The 19,032-nt window shown below is 37.0% G+C and overlaps 1 protein-coding gene across 3 annotated transcripts in view; it reads right to left on the reverse strand.

Annotated features, from left to right (window-relative positions):
* The window catches only part of megf11 (multiple EGF-like-domains 11), a 114,956-nt gene extending 95,924 nt beyond the window's left edge, over positions 1 to 19,032 (reverse strand). For all 3 annotated transcript variants that reach the window (XM_089116426.1, XM_089116427.1, XM_089116424.1), the window contains exon 1: positions 18,771 to 19,032. The gene's annotated coding sequence lies outside the window, so the exon portion shown is untranslated. The remainder of the gene's footprint in view (positions 1 to 18,770) is intronic.

A 19,032-nucleotide genomic window follows, 5' to 3' on the forward strand; every position in this document is an offset into this window, starting at 1 on the left:
TCATTTATTAGAAGCTAGTGACCATTTACATATAATCATCTAGAAACAGAAGTAATTGCTGACATTGGAGTGAGGACTCAGATGTGATGCTTGCCGTGAGATTTCAGCACTGATTTTAAATACAGCACAATGTTCTACTGTACTGTTTCCATCGTCACATGATTTCTGTCTTTATATACAGAACTATATTTGTTTTGTTAAAGGGATACTCCACTGTTTTTTCATATTAAACTATGTCATTCGCTTAACTACCTCTCTCGTCTCAGTGCGTGCACTCAATCGCTCTGGCGTGCGAGACACTTTGATAGCACTTAGCTTAGCCCAGTTCATTCATTAGGATCCAAGCAGATGAGCGACCGAACACCTCCACGCTTTCCCTATGTAAATACAGTAGTGTAACTCGACCAAGAATGGTGACAAAAATAAAACGTTGCGCTTTTCCTTGTCAAAGGCATAGTTAGCTAGTAAACTGTAGGCTATAGTAACTAATATTACTGACAGTAACTCACGATTGAGCACCAAACTGATGTGAACGCTCTATTGTTAGGGGGAGGGGCCTGCCTTAGTGCGTTATCTAGTGCGTCATTGAGCCCTGTTTTAGCCAAGCCCCCCCAAAAAAAATGCTTGCTATCAAAGTGTCTTGCGCGCCAGAGCGATTGAGTACACGCATAGACAGTAGATGTCACCTTGGCTACGGCAGTTCATTGGAACGAATGCGTCAATAGAGCCGCCATCTTGAAACAAGGGAGCCCCTCCACTTTAATGCATCAGCGTCAATGTAGACACAGGTCTAACAGAAATAAAATCACCATAAATCATCATGAATGCAATTTTTCTTGTTTTTTCTTTTTGGTTTGTTCCAACGGTCAGACATTTTTCAAAAAACATTCTTCCTAGTTCAGATTTCATCCGTGAACATCATACACAGCACAAAAGTCCGCCTACAGCAATGAATTCGAAGTAAAGGCAGAGATAGCAGCGTTACCTAGATACTTCCTATGACAAGACCCCTGTTCCAAGATGGCGGCGGTTTTGACGCATGATTAGAACCCATAGGTGACATCTAGTGTATATGTCTATGCTATGGAGACGAGAGAGGTATCAACTCATCTTAGTTAAGGTAATAACATAGTTTAATATGAAAAACGGTGGAGCATCCCTTTAAAACTAAATGCAACAGTTCAAACTGAAAAAAAACAAAAAAAAAACAAATGGACCATCTTTTTAAGGCAAGTCACAGCACTTATTTGAAATAGAAATCTTTTGCAACATTACAAATGTCTTTACTGTTTATCTTTATCCAATTAATGCATTCTTGCTGAATAAAAGTATTAATTTCTTTCAAAATATAAAACATACTACTGAACACCAAAATATTGAATGGTAGTACAAGTATTTTTCATTAAAGCATATTTAGCTTCTTTAGCTCAAATTAAAGAAAGAAACCTGTGGTTCATCTCTTCCCATTTACTGTATACTGTATCTCTGCAGTTCTGGCTTTAGAGAAATGTAGTAAAATGTTAAAACCTATATTTTGTTTTCATATCACTGACTATGTTTACATTTTCTAAGCCCCAATTAGAGTTAATTTGTACATTCCTAAATGTACAGTTCCACCTGTGACCCATTAAAATATCTGTTTACATACATTTGCGTCATACATATTCTGCATAAATTTTCTGTGCACGTGAAAAGATGCATTTTGTGTCAAGGTTACCACAGCATCAGCTTGTGAGACCTGTCAGTGTTCCTGTCAAGAGAAAGCAACAGCATCAGATGATTAAAGAATTTTGGCAACTCAGCATGGCACCCCAGAGCATAATTGGCTGATTTGCCTTAAATTATGCCAAGAAAGCTTTCTCCGCATTTTTCTTACTTTACTTAACAAAATTTCCATTGTGAAAGCAATTTATTTAAAGGATTAGCAATTGGAAAATATACGTTTGATCTAAATTATAATTTAGATCAAATTCAAAGTTGAAAAAAATGCTTTTTTATATCAAATATCTGATGCTTATTTGAAGTTTTTTATTGTAACTAAGCCATGCATGGTTGTTAACACAGCTGAAGAACAATAAGATGGGCAGATGGTTGAAAACTATGTTAACTCAAGCACACATAATAAAGTACTTTGATTATCACTTAAGATGTTCTCAACCAAAAGGTCACAGACTTTCTGGGGATTGACCCTGAAATATCTAACTGTTGAAGAAAGCCTCATTTAAGCATGCACCATTAAGAGAGCCATGGTCTGATAAATTGCAGTAGCGAAGTGTTTTCTTTGTCTGAATCATGTATGGTTTGTGTGTTTGAGTGCTCAAGCGTCCCTTACATGACTATCTACACACATCAGTTCTAATCAGGTACTAATCTGTCCTGATTTTGTGTCCAATCAATCTTAAAGGGTTAGTTCACCCAAAAATGAAAATTCTATCTTCATTTACTCACCCTCAAGTTGTTCCAAACCTCTATGTGTTTATTTGTTCTGCTGTACACAAAGGAAGATATTTGGAAGAATGTTTTAATCAAACAGATCTCAATCCCCATTGACTACCATAGTATGTATTTTTACCTACTATGGAAGTCAATGGGGATTGAGATCTGTTTGATTAACGTTAAACGCTAAACGTTACAAACTCTGCAGTTGTCCACGTCTGTCGCCATGGTTACATCATGGTTATGAACGAGGATGGCGCAGATATTGCGTCATTGACAAGAGACATTTTTTTTTCCCAGGACGGCCATTACTTATTTAAAATGGGAATTTCTCTGAAACAAAAAATCTTTGCAGACTTTTGATATATTGTAAGTAGGCTACACAACTGCCGTAAATACATCACACTGAGCAAGTGATTTTTTTAAATTTCATTACAAAATTTTTACATATTGCACCTTTAAGCAAAAAACTCAAACAATATTTTGCAAAGGGCAAAGAAAAACAAGTCATCAGATAAGCCAATCTCTTGATCAGCAGCACTCCATCCTGAATGAAGTAAGTGTGGATAAGAGAGCGTGGAACTGGAAAAACACAGTAGGGAAGCTTAGCAAATGCTCTAGGTCACTTCATTCTGGGCACATGGATTATTCATGTGGCAACCACTGATCATCATGACCCTCATAAATCAAACAATGTGGTTTCTCGCACCACCACTGAGCCCAATTTCAGCCTGCTAATCTCAATGCCATCTTTCATCACTATAACCTATCCGCAGTCTGCAACCCAAGACAGAACCGAGTTTGAGGGAATCGGTCTTTCATGCTGCTCTTATTTATTTTACCTGTTTATGCAGAAAACAATGAAAACTTTATCTCTCTTGTCATGCTGTGTGCTCTACTCCCAGGCTATCAAAGGCCTCCAGCCATTTAACTCAGGACATGGTTTCAGCATGGTAACATGGTTTCAGCACATTGGATGCCGTTTAAAGGAGATGCTAAATATAATTAAGAACATGTTTTTCTCTTATTTTAATATATTGGGTTATATAATCACAAGCAGTCAGCCGAGACCATTGTGAGTCTAAACAACATCATTGGTGAATGGTGACCAATTGTTATTGGAGTGTTTCTGATTTCTTAAACATAAATTATGTCATGCATGTTGATGAAGTAGAAAGACGTTAACATCAAAAAACACTTTGGACCCCATTAATTATGTAAACCGATATCGGATGTTTAATTGTGCATTGCTTTGATCTAAAAAATTAGAGGTATAGTTAACTACCCCTCATGTTGTTCCAAACCCATAAGACTTTCGTTCATCTTCGGAACACAGATGAAGAACATTTTACTGAAATTTGAGAGCTTTTTGTCCCTCCATTGGCAGCAACCCAACTACCACTTTAACGCTTCATAAAGTTCTTTAAGGTTTCGTAAAACTAATCCATATGAATCGAGCGATTTAGTGCAAATTTTCTGAAGAGAGTTATCACTTTATATGATAAACAGATTGAATTTAGGCTTTTATTCACATATAAACATTGATCAGTGAATACAAACAGAAGCTCAACCGAAACTGACCTGCTAGAACAAACCCCTTGCGAAAGGTCAAACGTGCTACATAACACATGAGAATGAACCTCATTGGTTCTCGTATATCAAGCGAATAAGCTTGAGCTTCCATTTACTACAACTAATGTGAGAGTTGAAGAATATTTATATGTGAATAAAAACCTAAATTCAGTTGGTTTGCAGTTGATTGCTGTCTTGATGCTCGCGAACAGCACTGAACACGCATTTTGGCCGGTACAACTTAATATATTATATATTTAGGCTATTATATTTATTATTATTATAAACATTTAATTAACTTCAGTATGCTGAAAAAACAAAGTAGTTATAATTGTCTGCTTTTTCTGCAGAATTTCTAGTAATGCGTCTAATTTTTCATCGATCTTAAGTTGTAAGGGGTGAGAGACCTTGCGAGTCACATGATTTTTGTGAAAAAGCCAGGTGTGGCTTGGAGGCACACATACTGAGACATTCCTTAAAATATCTTCACTTATGTTCCACAGAAGAATAAAAAAGAGAGCCACAAAGGTTTGGAACAACGACATGAGTAAATTTAATTTTTGGGTAAACTAACCAATTAATAATGATGTTAAATATAATCTTTAGCAGATCTCAAAATGAATAGGATTTTTTGTACATTAAAGGAATACTGGTTACTGATATTCTTCTATCAGAAAATCGGCTGAATGGATTTGAAAACGGTAAAACTCAACTGTTTAACTCTGGGGGAGTGGTAAAATGAGCTCATTTCCAAAAAAAAAGTGGATTATCCCTCTAAGTACATAACATTATTCTTAACTTCGCTAGTAGCATTTTAAAAAATAGGTTTTAATAGGTAGTAAATTTGCTTTTTTCTTTTTTTTTTTTTCATTTCTTTTCGGCAGAAAAACTAAAATAGAATTTTAATATTGCTAATAACGTTAGCCTATATAATTAACGGCTTACCAGTACCAGAATAATGGTGCATCGCTTATGCATAATTTATACAAGTGGTAAGCAGTGCCTTAAATGTTCTGTGCAAAACATAACTGTAGCATTTTTAATTATTATTATTTGTTTGTATATGTCCTCTTTATAATGGGACAGCATTATAATGAAAGGCTACAAAGTATATACTCTAACAACTTTACTTAAGCAAATACAAAGAAAGCAATGATTACAATTATTACTGAAGTTGAAAGCAAAAAATATATAAATAGCAGACAAGATCAACACTAATGAGGGATATGTTTTTAACAGCTCTCTCAGCCAGTTAATGTACCTTGTGTTCATTTGCTATTTCTGTAATGGCACGCCCTTTCTTGTGTCACACATCAAGTGTTAAAGTCTTAATTGGACTTATTTTGAGCAAGTGACTGAGGCCCTTCTTCCTGAAGTCAGTTCTGCTTCACTGATTCAAATAGTCTATAAGTCTGAAAGATATATGAAGAGGAAAAAAACAAACACAATAAAATCAGCAAGAAGTCGATAAGGTCATATTACAGTCTCTCCGCAATCAAACACATTTATTTGTGTTTCCTTTGTGGTAATTCTGTGAAAATGAATAATACAAGTTTGACCAGTATATCATTTCAATAATAATAAGATTAAAACACAATTAAATCTTGACACGACATCCCGCTGCCCCAGTCAAAGGGCAACAGCAGGGGTCTCTTGTCTCCCCACAAAGTGCCAAACAAGCTCGCCACAACCCAGTCAATTACTTTCTCTATGACTTCTCACATAATAATAGGACCATATGGATCTGGTGCATGTCATCAGGCAAATTAGAACAAATCAACATTGTTTCAGCGAAGGAGCCAGTGCTATGTTTGTATAGGAAACATCTTTGCGCTTGCAGGTTCAGCCTTGATACAGAAATGAAAGTGGAATATTAAAGCTCTTAGGGTCAGATTGAAGAGCGTTGCAGCAGTGCATACAAAACAAGGCGATCTGTTATTGCTTTACAGTTCCAGGGGACTCTCGGGCCATGGCTTAAATCAGCACAAGGTATAGAGACGGGTGTAGAGAAAAAGGTGAAAAGGAAAGATACAGAGAGGAAGGGAAGCAGGCTGAGTGGCTCACCATGAAATGCTGAAACAACAGCATGTCTGCCAGGGCAATTTTACAGCTCAGTGGTTTCACACCTCAGCCGTCGCCCTTCCAACACTGAACATCCAAGTCCATTCTGCATCTTCATTTATTTGGTGTCAGCGTCCGAGGACGCGCAAGGCTCGGCATGGAATCGGAAGCCTGTCCCAAATGTCTTCTGATAAGTGGTGTGTGAAGCCGACAAGAGAGGGAAAAGGCATTTTACAGCTTTCCAAAACCATGCTACGGGTGACTCTATCCTACATTCAGCAAATCATTATTAATGAGCTTTGAGCACAAAATACACACCAAGATCAGCCTCGGCACATTTGCTTCAAGCTTGATTTAAGTAAAGCTGTCCATCTTCGCTTAGTTCTTGCAAGACAGATAAATGCATTCAGTCTAGGCCTAAATCTAAACATCCAGCGGAAATAACAAACGAGGGCACTGATCTAGGGTGTCCCTCAGCGTGGAGGCCGATCTTTAAAATTTGACTAAAGCACTACGATTCCTGTATCACATTGTGAATTCTACAAAACAATCCACTGTTCAAAAATAGCTTGCTGCATTGCTTCCCCCCGACACTTCGACTTTGTCAAGGTCAAAGCTGTGATCTAATGGTTTATTAACAGGCACTGTTGCTGCTGTACTATCGACAGGGAAGTAAAAACCTGATTGTGACATAAGTGTTTGAAATATGGCAGTATGATTGGGGTACTTAAAAGACTAAGAATAAGGTTGATGTGCCCCTGGCTTCAAAAAGGTGACCTATTCTCTCCATCTTCTGTACCCACACTATTAAATATACATGCTCAAGTCATTGCAATGTCCTTGATCAGTGTTGGAGGTTAACATGTTACAAGTAACAGACATTTAGTAATCCATGATGGATACCATGAGATGTCAATTTACACAAATTCTCAAAATAGATCCTTTAAAATGAATGATCCATTGATCGATGAATCATTAGTTAGGCTTAATATTGCAATATGTGTCACACAACAGGGTCTGCAAATGCTGCTCAAAACACTGTTCCTCAGCAAATGAATGTGAAGGGTTTTTAGTCTAAATAAAGGGCTAGTAAAATTGTAAAATGAGTCAATGTAATTGATCATTTAATTAAATTACTTATTTAACAATCAAATATTTATAACGATTAATGCAACGGTCACCAACGCCGCCCCAGATGCGTGCAACTCCTGTTGTGGAAACTAAACTCAATCAATTTAGAACAATTTTTTTGACATTATAATGTTATGTATTGTAATAGGATAGTCCCAATCATAGTTATTATTAGTCATGCATTGCTGTTTGAGCTCCGCGTGCTGAAGATGAAGTGCTAAATGAACACCGGTTTAACTCAACAAAAATGCTTCCTAAATGAGATTAATCATATATATACAAAATAAACATTACAATAATATTGCACATAATATCTGCAAAAATTTATGAGAATGTACATGAACTTTAATTAAGTTTTGGCTTGTCAAAATGTAGTGGACGTGCTTTTCCTGGAGCAATCCGCACAAACAAGGCAACTAAACTCAAATAATTCACAATGTTTTATTGCAATATTGTTCTCTTAATAATGTAATATGACAGTCTCTATTTTTTTAGTCGTGCATTGCTGTTTGAGCTGTACGCACTACTGAAGCTGAAGCTGAAGCTTACCACCTATATAGAGCTTAGGTGAGCTTTATAGAGCGTTAAATCTTAACCAAATGGATCCAATTTGAATCAATCAGATATAGGCCTAAACAAAATAAACACCATATTACAACTTACATTTGCACAAAACAACAAGGCTGCAAACGCACAAGCACACTTTTAAAGTAAAATGGTCCCAAAAATAACTCTGGCGGGCTCGCTTCATTTTTCCTCGTTTTTCCTCGTGTGATTTACGTCAACGAGGCTTTATGGTGTCCTATTTTTCATTTTATGTTTCAGAAGTGTGCTCATGCATGCCCCCTCACTCCAAAAAAGTGAACTAGGTAGGTTGTGCACTTTACATAATATATATATTTAGCTTACTTATAATAATTGTGTTTTTTGACTTGAAATGTTTTTTCTATTAAGGCCTATGTAATTATGTCTCAACTTAACAGTACAAAATCCTTACGTGTTGTCTAAACACAAACCATTTATGTTAAGTAAAAAATTTCGTACATCCAGAGGGTGGCAGTATTTTGCCCAAACTTAATTTGATTGTGTTCAATCTGCTTAAATATATGTACAATTTAAGTTTACTTAATTAATTTGTGTTGGATTACATAATTGATTTGTGTTGCATTAACTGAAACTGGGTGGTGCTTGTTAGTTCCCAGCAAATTTTGAGAAATTTAGAAAAGACTTGATAGTGTGTAATTGTGTTTAATGTAAAATTACATTGGAATTGTTAAAACCATTTAAATTACAGTGGGTTACCATTGTGGAGAAGAGTGAAGCATTTTGTTCGGTTGTTGACTGATTTAACTCTTTTCTAATGCTTTGGTTGAAGGAGCATCTAAAACTTAGCATTTAAAATGCTAATATGTGCTACTGCTAACAAATAGCTTGCTATAGTCTATCAATTTAATTATGTGTCAAATATTAATGGATTAATGAATATAAAAAAATACCTGAATCATGTCAGGAAGCCTTTAAAAAAATTCACGTTGAGACTACTTAAACTGGGTTGGTTAAAATTACTTAATTTCATGATGTTGAAGTTACATGAACAAATTATGTTTGTTTAACATAATCCAGTTATGTGGAACCTGTTGACGAAATTAAATTAACTAAAGCCAACGTAATATAATTTTTTGTGTCCTTGATGTGCAGTTTTGCCGAGCCCGTAATCTCAAAGCTTACATCACGAAAGTGCAGACTCATAGGTAGACCACAGGTGTATAGGGTGCCATTTGGGACAAGGCCTTAAGAAAGCAGCAAAATCCAAAACTTTTTCACATGAGCTTGCATTTCTAGTCTCCCTCATTTGCATGAATTTAAATGCAAGTCAATGGAATGAAAAGTCTAGTGTGACCACCCCTTTGACATCTGGCAGAACAGAAAAGTTCATTTTTCTTAGATGGGAGCTTTATTTTGCACTAAACATGAAGACACATCTGCCAATATTAAAGTGTCCAATTAAAACATCTAGATGGAGGAGAGTGCACGACACACACACACGCGCACACACACACACACACACACACACACACACACAAATTCAGTATGCATTAACAAGCATTTCAGAACTGGGCTGAGAGTGACGTGTAAAATGTGAGAATTCATTAGGAACAAATAGTAGGACATCTTAGAAGAACCATCATAGGAACATTATTACAGTCTTGTGCAAAGTGAGGTAGTGCGATTAATCTCGCACCTCTTCCAACGTCGCGGCTTCCTCCACACAGGTCATTACGAGGGGTCCCTCACCACACACAGGCAAACAAATGAGCCATTACCGCCATCACTCAGGCTCCAATTAAACAACCCATGCAGCCCCTGCTCCTCACAATCACTGCCAATTAAAGCCCAACTGTGTGAATTCCAACATCACTAATTACATGAACGTGATAGAACTTTCTCACATTCCTATCTAAAATTAATTTCAAATATTGTTTAAAATTAATGAATAAATGTACCCTGCCCAAGGTAATCCACTCTGAGCTTTATGTGAATTAAATCACATTTTTTTAAAGGTTCAACGCCAAAACTCACTAAGAATGCTTCAAGGTAAAGTGCAATTATTAAATCAAGGCAAATATGTCTAGTCCAGGTGTAATTTGCAGTAGAAGCAAATGATTAGATCCTACCTTAAATCTGAACACTGAACCCCATCAAGTGGCCTGTACATTTAAAGCTGAGCCCCAAAAATGTTTTTTTTATCACAAGTTTCTCATGCACAGTCTCTCTTTCGATATCTTACCGGTAACTCTACCACTCAATCTGTTCTCCTTCGTTAACTCCAAAAAGACATGTGAATGGACAATCCACGGTTGCCAGAAGTAGTAGCTCTCATCACCACCTCCATTCACACAAGCAAGACGGATAGGAGTAAAAGTGGCCGGGTCAGAGATCACTGAATTATTCATATGACTGGCAGGTGTTGTTGATAGTGCAGCTCTTCTGCATTTTCAAGTCCCAGGTGTGGTTTTAACAGCTCTATGTTCTCGGCCCTGCCTATAGCTGCCATTGATTGCAGGCTAAAAACCCTGCTGCTGAATAAGCAAAGGAGCTTTACATTGTGGCACATGGTGCATCGCACCAATAACACAACAGATCCATCACGGGCCATGACACCCACTGGTGTGGAGGGGAGGGAGGGGCATCCAACAGTACTTCTGGGTTTAGAGTTAAAGACAGAGCAAAGAATAAATGACATTCAAACAGGACTGTTCAGCATGATTGAAGCTAATCTAATATCCCACTGTGCTCCTGATGACCGCTGACTCGGGAGACATGGATTTGAGTACAATACAAACTGCAATAAAAAAAGCATCGGGACTCTGTGGAGTCATGCATAATAATGTGGCTCTGAACTAAATAACTAAATGTTTTCCAAAACTTCAACAGCATGACATTTCTTTAAAGCTCGCGCTTAATTCCATTAATGTTTCTGTGGTTCAACAAATGTTTTCACTCAAAAAATACAATTTTTTTAATCTTATACTCACTCTCATGTTGTTCCAACCCTGTATAACTGTCTTTTTCTGTAGAGCTCAAACAATTAAGTTTTTTTAGTCCATAAAGTCATTGGTTTTAATATAGTTTTGGTCCTCAATAACTTCCATTATATTGACAGAAGCAAATGTAATATTCTTGAAAATGTAAGTTATACAGGTTTGGAATGACACCTCGGTAAGTAAATAATTCGTTTCCATTCATTTTTGGGTGGACTATCCTTTAAGGTGGTCTTGTATGCCCCTGTCATATGTTGTGGAAACTGGTAGGTGGACTGATATGTCAACAACAAACGCACATACATACACATATTGCAATTCAGAAAAGAAAAACAAAGCTGTGAAAATGCCCACGGCAATACATAGCATTAAAGGTCACAGTAGGTCACTTCTCAGAATCAACTGCCTCTGGCATATCAAAATATATAAGCATAAATGTCCCATGCTTGTTTTTTTCACTGAGACTTTTTCCATGTAAAAGGAATGAAAATAGCTTTCTTGGCTGAGGTTAGACTTTCATTAAAGACGATATAATTGGCCGCACATGTTGTGTATATGGAACTGTGCACTCATTATAATGTATGTGAAATATTAAAAGCTAGAACCAGTTCTTTGTAACAAGCTCTTGTTTCATTAAAAGTTCAAAAAAGAGAGTTGCACCATCAGTTCTGGAGATAATGGAGAACTGTTTTCCCTTTTGCTCAGACCTTTGGATGTCATCAAACACACTGTGCTGTTCTCTGTTACAAGTTCAATTGAGATGTCCCAGAGCACAGTTGTCTGGTCCAGGACAGGACAGAAGGAAACACCAAAAGCAATTTCCACCCAGGTGATCCGGCCCCAGGGCCCCAGCGGGGTTTCGACGAGGAAATTAAACTCAACGCTAGTCTCGCTGCTTGAGAACTCCAGTCAAATGAACAGCCAATGTGCAGCATTTTACCACTTCACAGAGAAAATATTAACAGAATAAAGAAAGAGGTTTCCTGCAGGGTGTGGAGTGAAGCAGCTCACGCAGAATGGCTAATGTCCTCTCTCCTGAGTGATGGAGACGTCTGCAGGTTCAACTCTAACGACTCCCGGAGCCTGTGCTGAGAATAGTAATTTACCAATCACGTAGTCCATACTTGAGAAGAGAACATGCTGGGTAGAAAAAAAAAAAGGGTGATAAGCTCAGACATATTCACAAGGCTTAGGCTACCCATTAGTGTGGTTCAAGAACGGCTGCACACAAACCTCTCAAAAGTAACTGAGAGCTACCATCAATAGAGGACTAAAAGGGAAACAGCAAACCGACTAGAACGGAGAGGAACAGACCTAGCATCACCCTCGGTAAATCCATTAAGATGTCTCACTATACAAGACGGATCCATGCTACACTGAGCTTGTTTAGGTCTCCCCATTGTGAGTGCTGGGACAGGAATAGCTTGAAGCAAAAAAGCATAAAGTTAATGGGGGACACACTCTCTGGGATTGCAATGGTAAATTATGACTCTCATAATATACAATTCAGGGGCACTCTTGGTTTACAGTAAAGGCTGGATGAAGTCCTTGGGCTATAGAGCTCATAATGGGTGCCGTAACTGAAAGCCTGTAATGTTAATGAATAACCAACTCGATCCAAATCTAAAATGATGCTATAACTCCAAAGATCCAGTGGAGCCAACAAGCAGATGGCCTGGTTTCTGTGAGCTACTCAATTTTGCATTAATGTAACCTTTCAATATAAGGAAAGATTTATAAGCTGCATTAAAAATGATGACCCTTACCCACTTCAGTTACAAAACAGAGCTGATTTAGTTTCCACACTTGCGATGATCCCCCATAAAAAGCGTCCTGGGGTGTGACGACATCTTACGTCTTGCGAAAGCAGGTCAGGGAGGCTGTGCGGTTCTGAGAGCTGGTCTTTATGGTAATACCCCTCTGAGATAAGTGGCAGATGTAAGCAGGACCATCAGCAGTATTTGTAAAAAGTCAGTGGATTCTCGAGGGAGAGCTGCTTGTCATTACAACCACCGGGAAAAGACCTGATGAGTGCATTATTCAGGACCCGGCAGAACCGCAGCTAAGAGGTGTGGAGTTGGCATCAGAGAGACGAGCTCTATTGAGCCTCGCTATAAGCTCACATCAGTGCTTGTTAATTAGCTTTGCTTAAAGATGCCCACAGCCGATCTTTATTTGATTCTATTCTTGTTCCCTCTGAACTCACGATTGTGTGACTTATCATTCATCATCTCCACAGAAACAAACTGCAGTTAGATATGAAAGATTGTTTCACTCAACCCTAACAAACTAGCAGTTGAAAACCTTGTGTTCATCAAAATTAGTATTATCATTTGCTCTAATTGGCTGGACAGGGAAGTACTACCCTTCAGGCTGCTTGTTGAAAACAATTACGTAAACTACAGCTCAAAAGATTGTGGTCGATAATACTTACTTTTTTTTTTATCTCACCAAGGCTGCAGTTATATGATCAAAACACATTAAAAAAAATTATTGTGAATGATCATTTAAAATGTGATCTACTCCTGTGATGGCAAAGCTGAATTTTAAGCATCATTACTCCAGTCGTCAGTTCGAATGATCCCTCAGAGATTATTCTAATATGCTGATTTGGTACTTAAGAAACATTTCTTATTGTCTTTAGGCCTAATCTTTTTCATGTCTTGCCTGGTTACATTTATTTCATAAACTATTTCATTTAGGAGCTACTTTGCCCTTCTATCCCCCAATTCTGCCATGGAATAAAACAAATTCGGACTTACTTATAACTCGCTATTGTGAGTTTATATCTCGCAATTCTGACTTATGCAATTCCTATACGGAAAAATGTCCGAAATGCGAGAAAAAAATTGTGAGATAAAACGTTGGAATTACCTTTTTTTGTTTTTTAAAAAAAGGAAACAAGCATCCGTACATGGCTGACTTTAATGGCTTTCTTAATTTGGCACTTGCTCGAAAAACTGTCTAAAATATTTTCCTCTTTGATGTGCTATGTTGGACAAATTCAGCACTGAAGTATTGTTTGATTATAAAAGAGTAGTCAGTCCAAACACAGTAACTATAAGCCGTTTCGTTCCCTAGGGACATTTTCACCATGTTTCATGCAAGTCCTTAGATTGACAACGTAAAATTACAGCACCATTTAAAAAAAAATCAGTTCAAGTCATTCATAAAGTAGCTTCGTTGGTCTTATTGTGCACAATTGACCTGTGGAGTGTGTGGACTCTTTTTGACACATTTCATACAAGCCAACCAAGCACTGTATTTTTTTACTCTTCTGTTATTAAAGACATGTTTGGCTCTTCTCTTTCAAATTTTCTTCCCAGCGGAAAAGTAAACACTAACCTCTAGGTTAACGTACAGAAAAACAAGTACTGACACAAAGATCTTAATCAAAGAAGTACATGATCTGCCATACTGCAGGCGATGACATGCAACACTGTAGTCCCCAATGAAAATACAGATTGAGTACAGCAGGAGACAAGGACGTGGAAAGGACGATACATACTGTCAAGAAAACCGTGGCTGTCCTTGATCTGATAATTTCTGTATACACGATCAGAGGAAACGAGAAACATACATCATGGTTTTCAATTACAGAGCAGAAGCTGACCCAAGAAAGTTCAGCTAATGGCTTTATATTTTTCATTAACATTTCTTAATGCTCCCACTCTAACCTCAGGGTATTTGTTCAAAGTATAATGTTCAATACGTTTTGGCTAAAATAACATCTATCAGGCAGCTCATTAAGAAATCAGCTTGATTTGCAGAATAAAGGTCAGGCCTTACTATGCTATTGAATGTTTCGTCTATACTGAGCACTGTCTTCAGTGCCATTGCATAGCATCCATTGTTACTATATTGTGCACTATAAAAGACATTAAAGTGTTAATGTGTACAATGTGGGCTATGTTTGACCTATAAATTGTTGTTTATATCAATTCAGAATTTGAATAAGAAATATAGAATACCCTGTTAAGGTAAAATAAAACAGACGATTTATTTCCTCTGAACCCCCAACAAATCATATGTTTAAAATATTACCAGACACGCATAATTAGGCGAACTCCAGTGAAGTTACTCAACTTCAGATTGGTCAAATTTGAAATGTCCATTCCAGTTTAGAAAATTATCCACTCTCATTCTAATTGACTGCTGTTTCACCCATCATTTGATGGTTTACATATTTTCATTTATTTCGAAAGTTTGTGCTCTACACACAAATGGAGCTTCAAAATCTTAATTTCATGGTAAAATTGTGACGTCTTTCTTCGAAAATCCCAAGCAACATCGCACTGTCTATTAAATGTTGGTCTCATGCAGCAGCCCTGCATGATATTGAAGAAAAATACAAAATTTGATATGCGATATGATAGAGCTTAAAGTGTGTAAAATAAACTTGAATTATATTTAAAATATCATAAAAATTATATGACCTACATACATGTTTCAAAGTAGGTGTCATTTTGACGTCAGTGTAAACCAAGGGGGTTTAGGGTTTCAGGTATGTCCAGGGTTTGTTTAACAACAGAATCTGAATAATCAAATGTAAAAAAATAAAACACTAGCTAAAAAGCTAAAGGAGCTAAAAACATAAATCTTAAGAGCAGCAAAACACTAAAAACTATTATACAATTCCACAATCTATAGCATTCTAATTCATACACAATACACCTAATCCAACAGCTCTCAACAACTCTTCCATTTTCCATATCCCTGTTTGTCAGTCATAAAGATTAAAGATACGAAAATTACATGAAAATGAGCAAACTTACACTAATGGAGACAAAGCAAAGAATCAGATGAGGGTCACAATAAAACAAGGCCATTTCATCCAGTTTCCATAGCAATTTGCTAAACACTAAAGATTACCTTCACACATAAACATTTTGGTAAAACATTCCTCATCACTGGAAATGGCTTTTCCATGAATATCCTAGCTTATATTAACATATAAATCCTCTAACACAATCCAAGCACAGGCCGAAACTGACGTCATACGAAAATAAGCCAACAGTTTGTGATACTAATGTTAAATTTATGTTGTTGCACTCCCATTTAACCTGGCTAGATAAAAATAAATAATCTTTTTAAATCTGAATACTAAAACAAAAGGATGCAGCTCATTTTCTCCATTGATCCGAGTCCGTGTATAGCCACAGAATACTAATGAAATCTTAATTTGAAAACTTCTCCTCAGCCTCAATTCGCCATCTCTAACTAATTAAAACGAATCTCATCAGTTATTTGAAAATCTTCAGGACTAAATCTTTCAGAAATGTACAAAAGCATGTCATAAATTTAAATTTGATTCAAAACTTAAAATGCCAGGCAAAGCAGAAAGTGCTTCGTCCTTGGGAATTCAAAACAACTATTAGCAATGCGCAACCAGACTCCCTTCATTAATCAGCACTAATTAAGACTATTGATTGAAGAAAACATCAGGATTTCCAGCTGAAAAGGTTTACTAGACTGGAAACTGGAAACTCTACAGGAGATGGCATAACATTGAAAAGAGAAAAAAGAGATTTCTTTGCCCTTGGCTCAAGCGTCACTTTGCAAAACAGCTCAGAAAATTAAACCAAAAATGCCCCTGCTTCCTTGTCATTAAGTGCTGTCAGGACGAATCAGAGCTCACAGGCCAGTGGTGCTACACAAAGCAGCGCTCAGTCTCTCATTGTTGAGAGTCCTGTCTCGCTTACCACATGCATGCTCAGTCACACAGAAGGTTAGACTTGACAACAACGTCCCCGGACTCAAAACACAACACACCAAGGTCATATTGCACTGGAGATAAGTGATGCAAGCAGTCAACATCATCAAACATTCTCATTATTTTCATATTTGCACTAAATCACAAATCTCGCAAATCGATTGCATCATTTATTTGGGTATTGTTCTGATTCTGTATCTTATTCGGTGAAACAAAATTTTAATCTCAAACAGTTTTGCACGTTTTCACCTTTTAAACATAGCAAACAGTGCAGGAAATACCTTGACTCGGGACTGAGCTGCATTCTAATTTTAGGTGCAATTTTTTTTTTTTACATTACAATATGCCAAAATGGGGGGGGGGGGGGGTGGACTAAACAAAACAATGCCGTTTTTAGTTTCTATTGAAGAAATCATTGGGCAGAATAAATAGCGGCAAACTAATGAATATATTCACAACAACACTGCTGTTTAATTAGACTAAAAGCTCAAGACTGAAAAAACAAAAGCTGCATTACTGTATTGGCAAAGTACATTTATGACTTTTTGACAGATGGCTGTAATGCAGTCTAGGCAAGCAGACTAACCAACATAGCCTTAGATTTGCCAGACTGAGGAACAAATCTTGAAAATCTGAGTCAGACAAATCTATGAACATATTTGCTGTGCATGCAACAAAATCAATGTTACTTTCTCCACATTCTGAATTTAATGCAGGTCACGTAACACACACTTTGAACACAAGAGCCAAAAATCCAACCTCTGACTTTTTTGTTGTTGTTGTCATTATCGCAATATGCAGCATCTTACACCATAAAGGGTATCAGTCAGTCATCTATGACATTAGTTTGAATTGAGAATAGTCAATGCTGATGTTACGTGACATTTAGTTTGGTTTTTAACAGCCAAAGCGAAAGCAACAGTCAAACAACCTGGAAAGCACAGTCAGACATGGAAAATCTTTATGTCCACACATTTAAAAAATGATATGCAGTCAAAAGATGTCCAACAAAATAGCACATAGCGACATAAACAGTGTGGTAATGAACACTGAAGAGCCAACCAATTATATTTTATATAGAGCTGTTCTTGTCTGAATAAAGGAATATTGCCACTGGAAAAAAATACTCTTCTTTATTATCTAAACCTGCTACATTTCGATAATTAAAGGACTGCATCTGTTTGGTTATGAACAGGGGCTCTAAACAGCTCAATAAGGCTGTCAAATTACTCAACAGAGCCATCTAGCGGCCCGAAAACTTTCCAGCAAAAGTAATGAATGGAAAGAAGACGATCCCGGGCGACCGGCGCGTCGTCTCGTCTCAAATGCTTTAGACCATGCCTTTGATTGAAAACAACAGTAACTCACATATATTATGAACGCTTGACGTATTAGCCAATTCAGTCTTCATTAGCATACATAAACTCGTTTTATGAATACCAATAAGTGTTTTACAATGAAATCGTTATTGCAACCCTTGTAAATTACTGTGGGCTATGGTTTCACCAAAATATTACGAGTAGTTTGACAGCGTGATATTATATAGCATTGAATTTAGTGCAGTAAGCAAAAGATTCAGTAACAACATTGTATTGGATAGATTAAGTCAGTATATTTGATTTTATTAACATACGACAACGCATAGTTTTATTATAACCATTCCCATAACGTAAAATAATTAAACCCCAAAGGCTGAATTGAATGAAGACACTGGCTGAGGAACTGCTACTGTACACGATACGTCAACTTTGGCTAAAATCTAGGAGAAAATCTAGCACGCTTATAAATAAAGACTGCAGCAATGTACGGTTGAGCAAAAGTGACAGCTCAATCGATCTCGTAACCCAAAATGAGCTAAAATTATATGCGATAAGGATAACAAATAATTTAATTTTCTGCTATAAAACATTTTATTTAATTTCATTAGCGAGCTTACAGAATAAAAACAAATGTCGTATAAATCTGGTAGGCTATTAGAGAGTATGAGATCATTATAAATCCACATATGTGCTATGTGTAGCTACTGACCAGTTTAATAAGATCAAATTATGCTTAAATCATAATGTTCAAAGGATATTTTATAAACTCGTCAAAAACTAAAATGTGTAAGACATGCGAGAAACTATTTCAATATAGTCAGCAATACATTTATAAACGCTGTTAAATTATGAACTGCTTGTAACGTTAAATGATTCAGCAACACAGAGTGCGTCTATATATCAAAATCTGATTATTTTATTGCAAATTATGTGTAGCCAACTAACAGTTTCAGGCTAAAGGTGCTTTAAAACCGAAATAGAAAATATGCAGCCTACCTTCTCCCGGTCCGTTTTACTTTCCCTGATGTGAATTCGCTTCTTGCTGTTCGTCCATAGTCTTCGTATTCGTAATCAAACTGTCCACTTTCTCGAAGGTAGTTTATAGCAGACTATATGAGGAAGAGTCCTGGGCTGTATTTTATTACATTCGACATAATGTTCGCGTTATTTGACCAGTATTGTCAGAGCGTTGCGCCGCGGTTCATCCTCTGTAACCGACACTGTTGCCGAATGTTTCTGCCTCTCGCGCGGCCTCATT

This window comes from Pimephales promelas, chromosome 10, assembly GCF_988280905.1.
Source record: "Pimephales promelas chromosome 10, fPimPro1.hap1.1, whole genome shotgun sequence".
In the NCBI taxonomy this organism is placed as follows: Eukaryota; Metazoa; Chordata; class Actinopteri; order Cypriniformes; family Leuciscidae; genus Pimephales; species Pimephales promelas.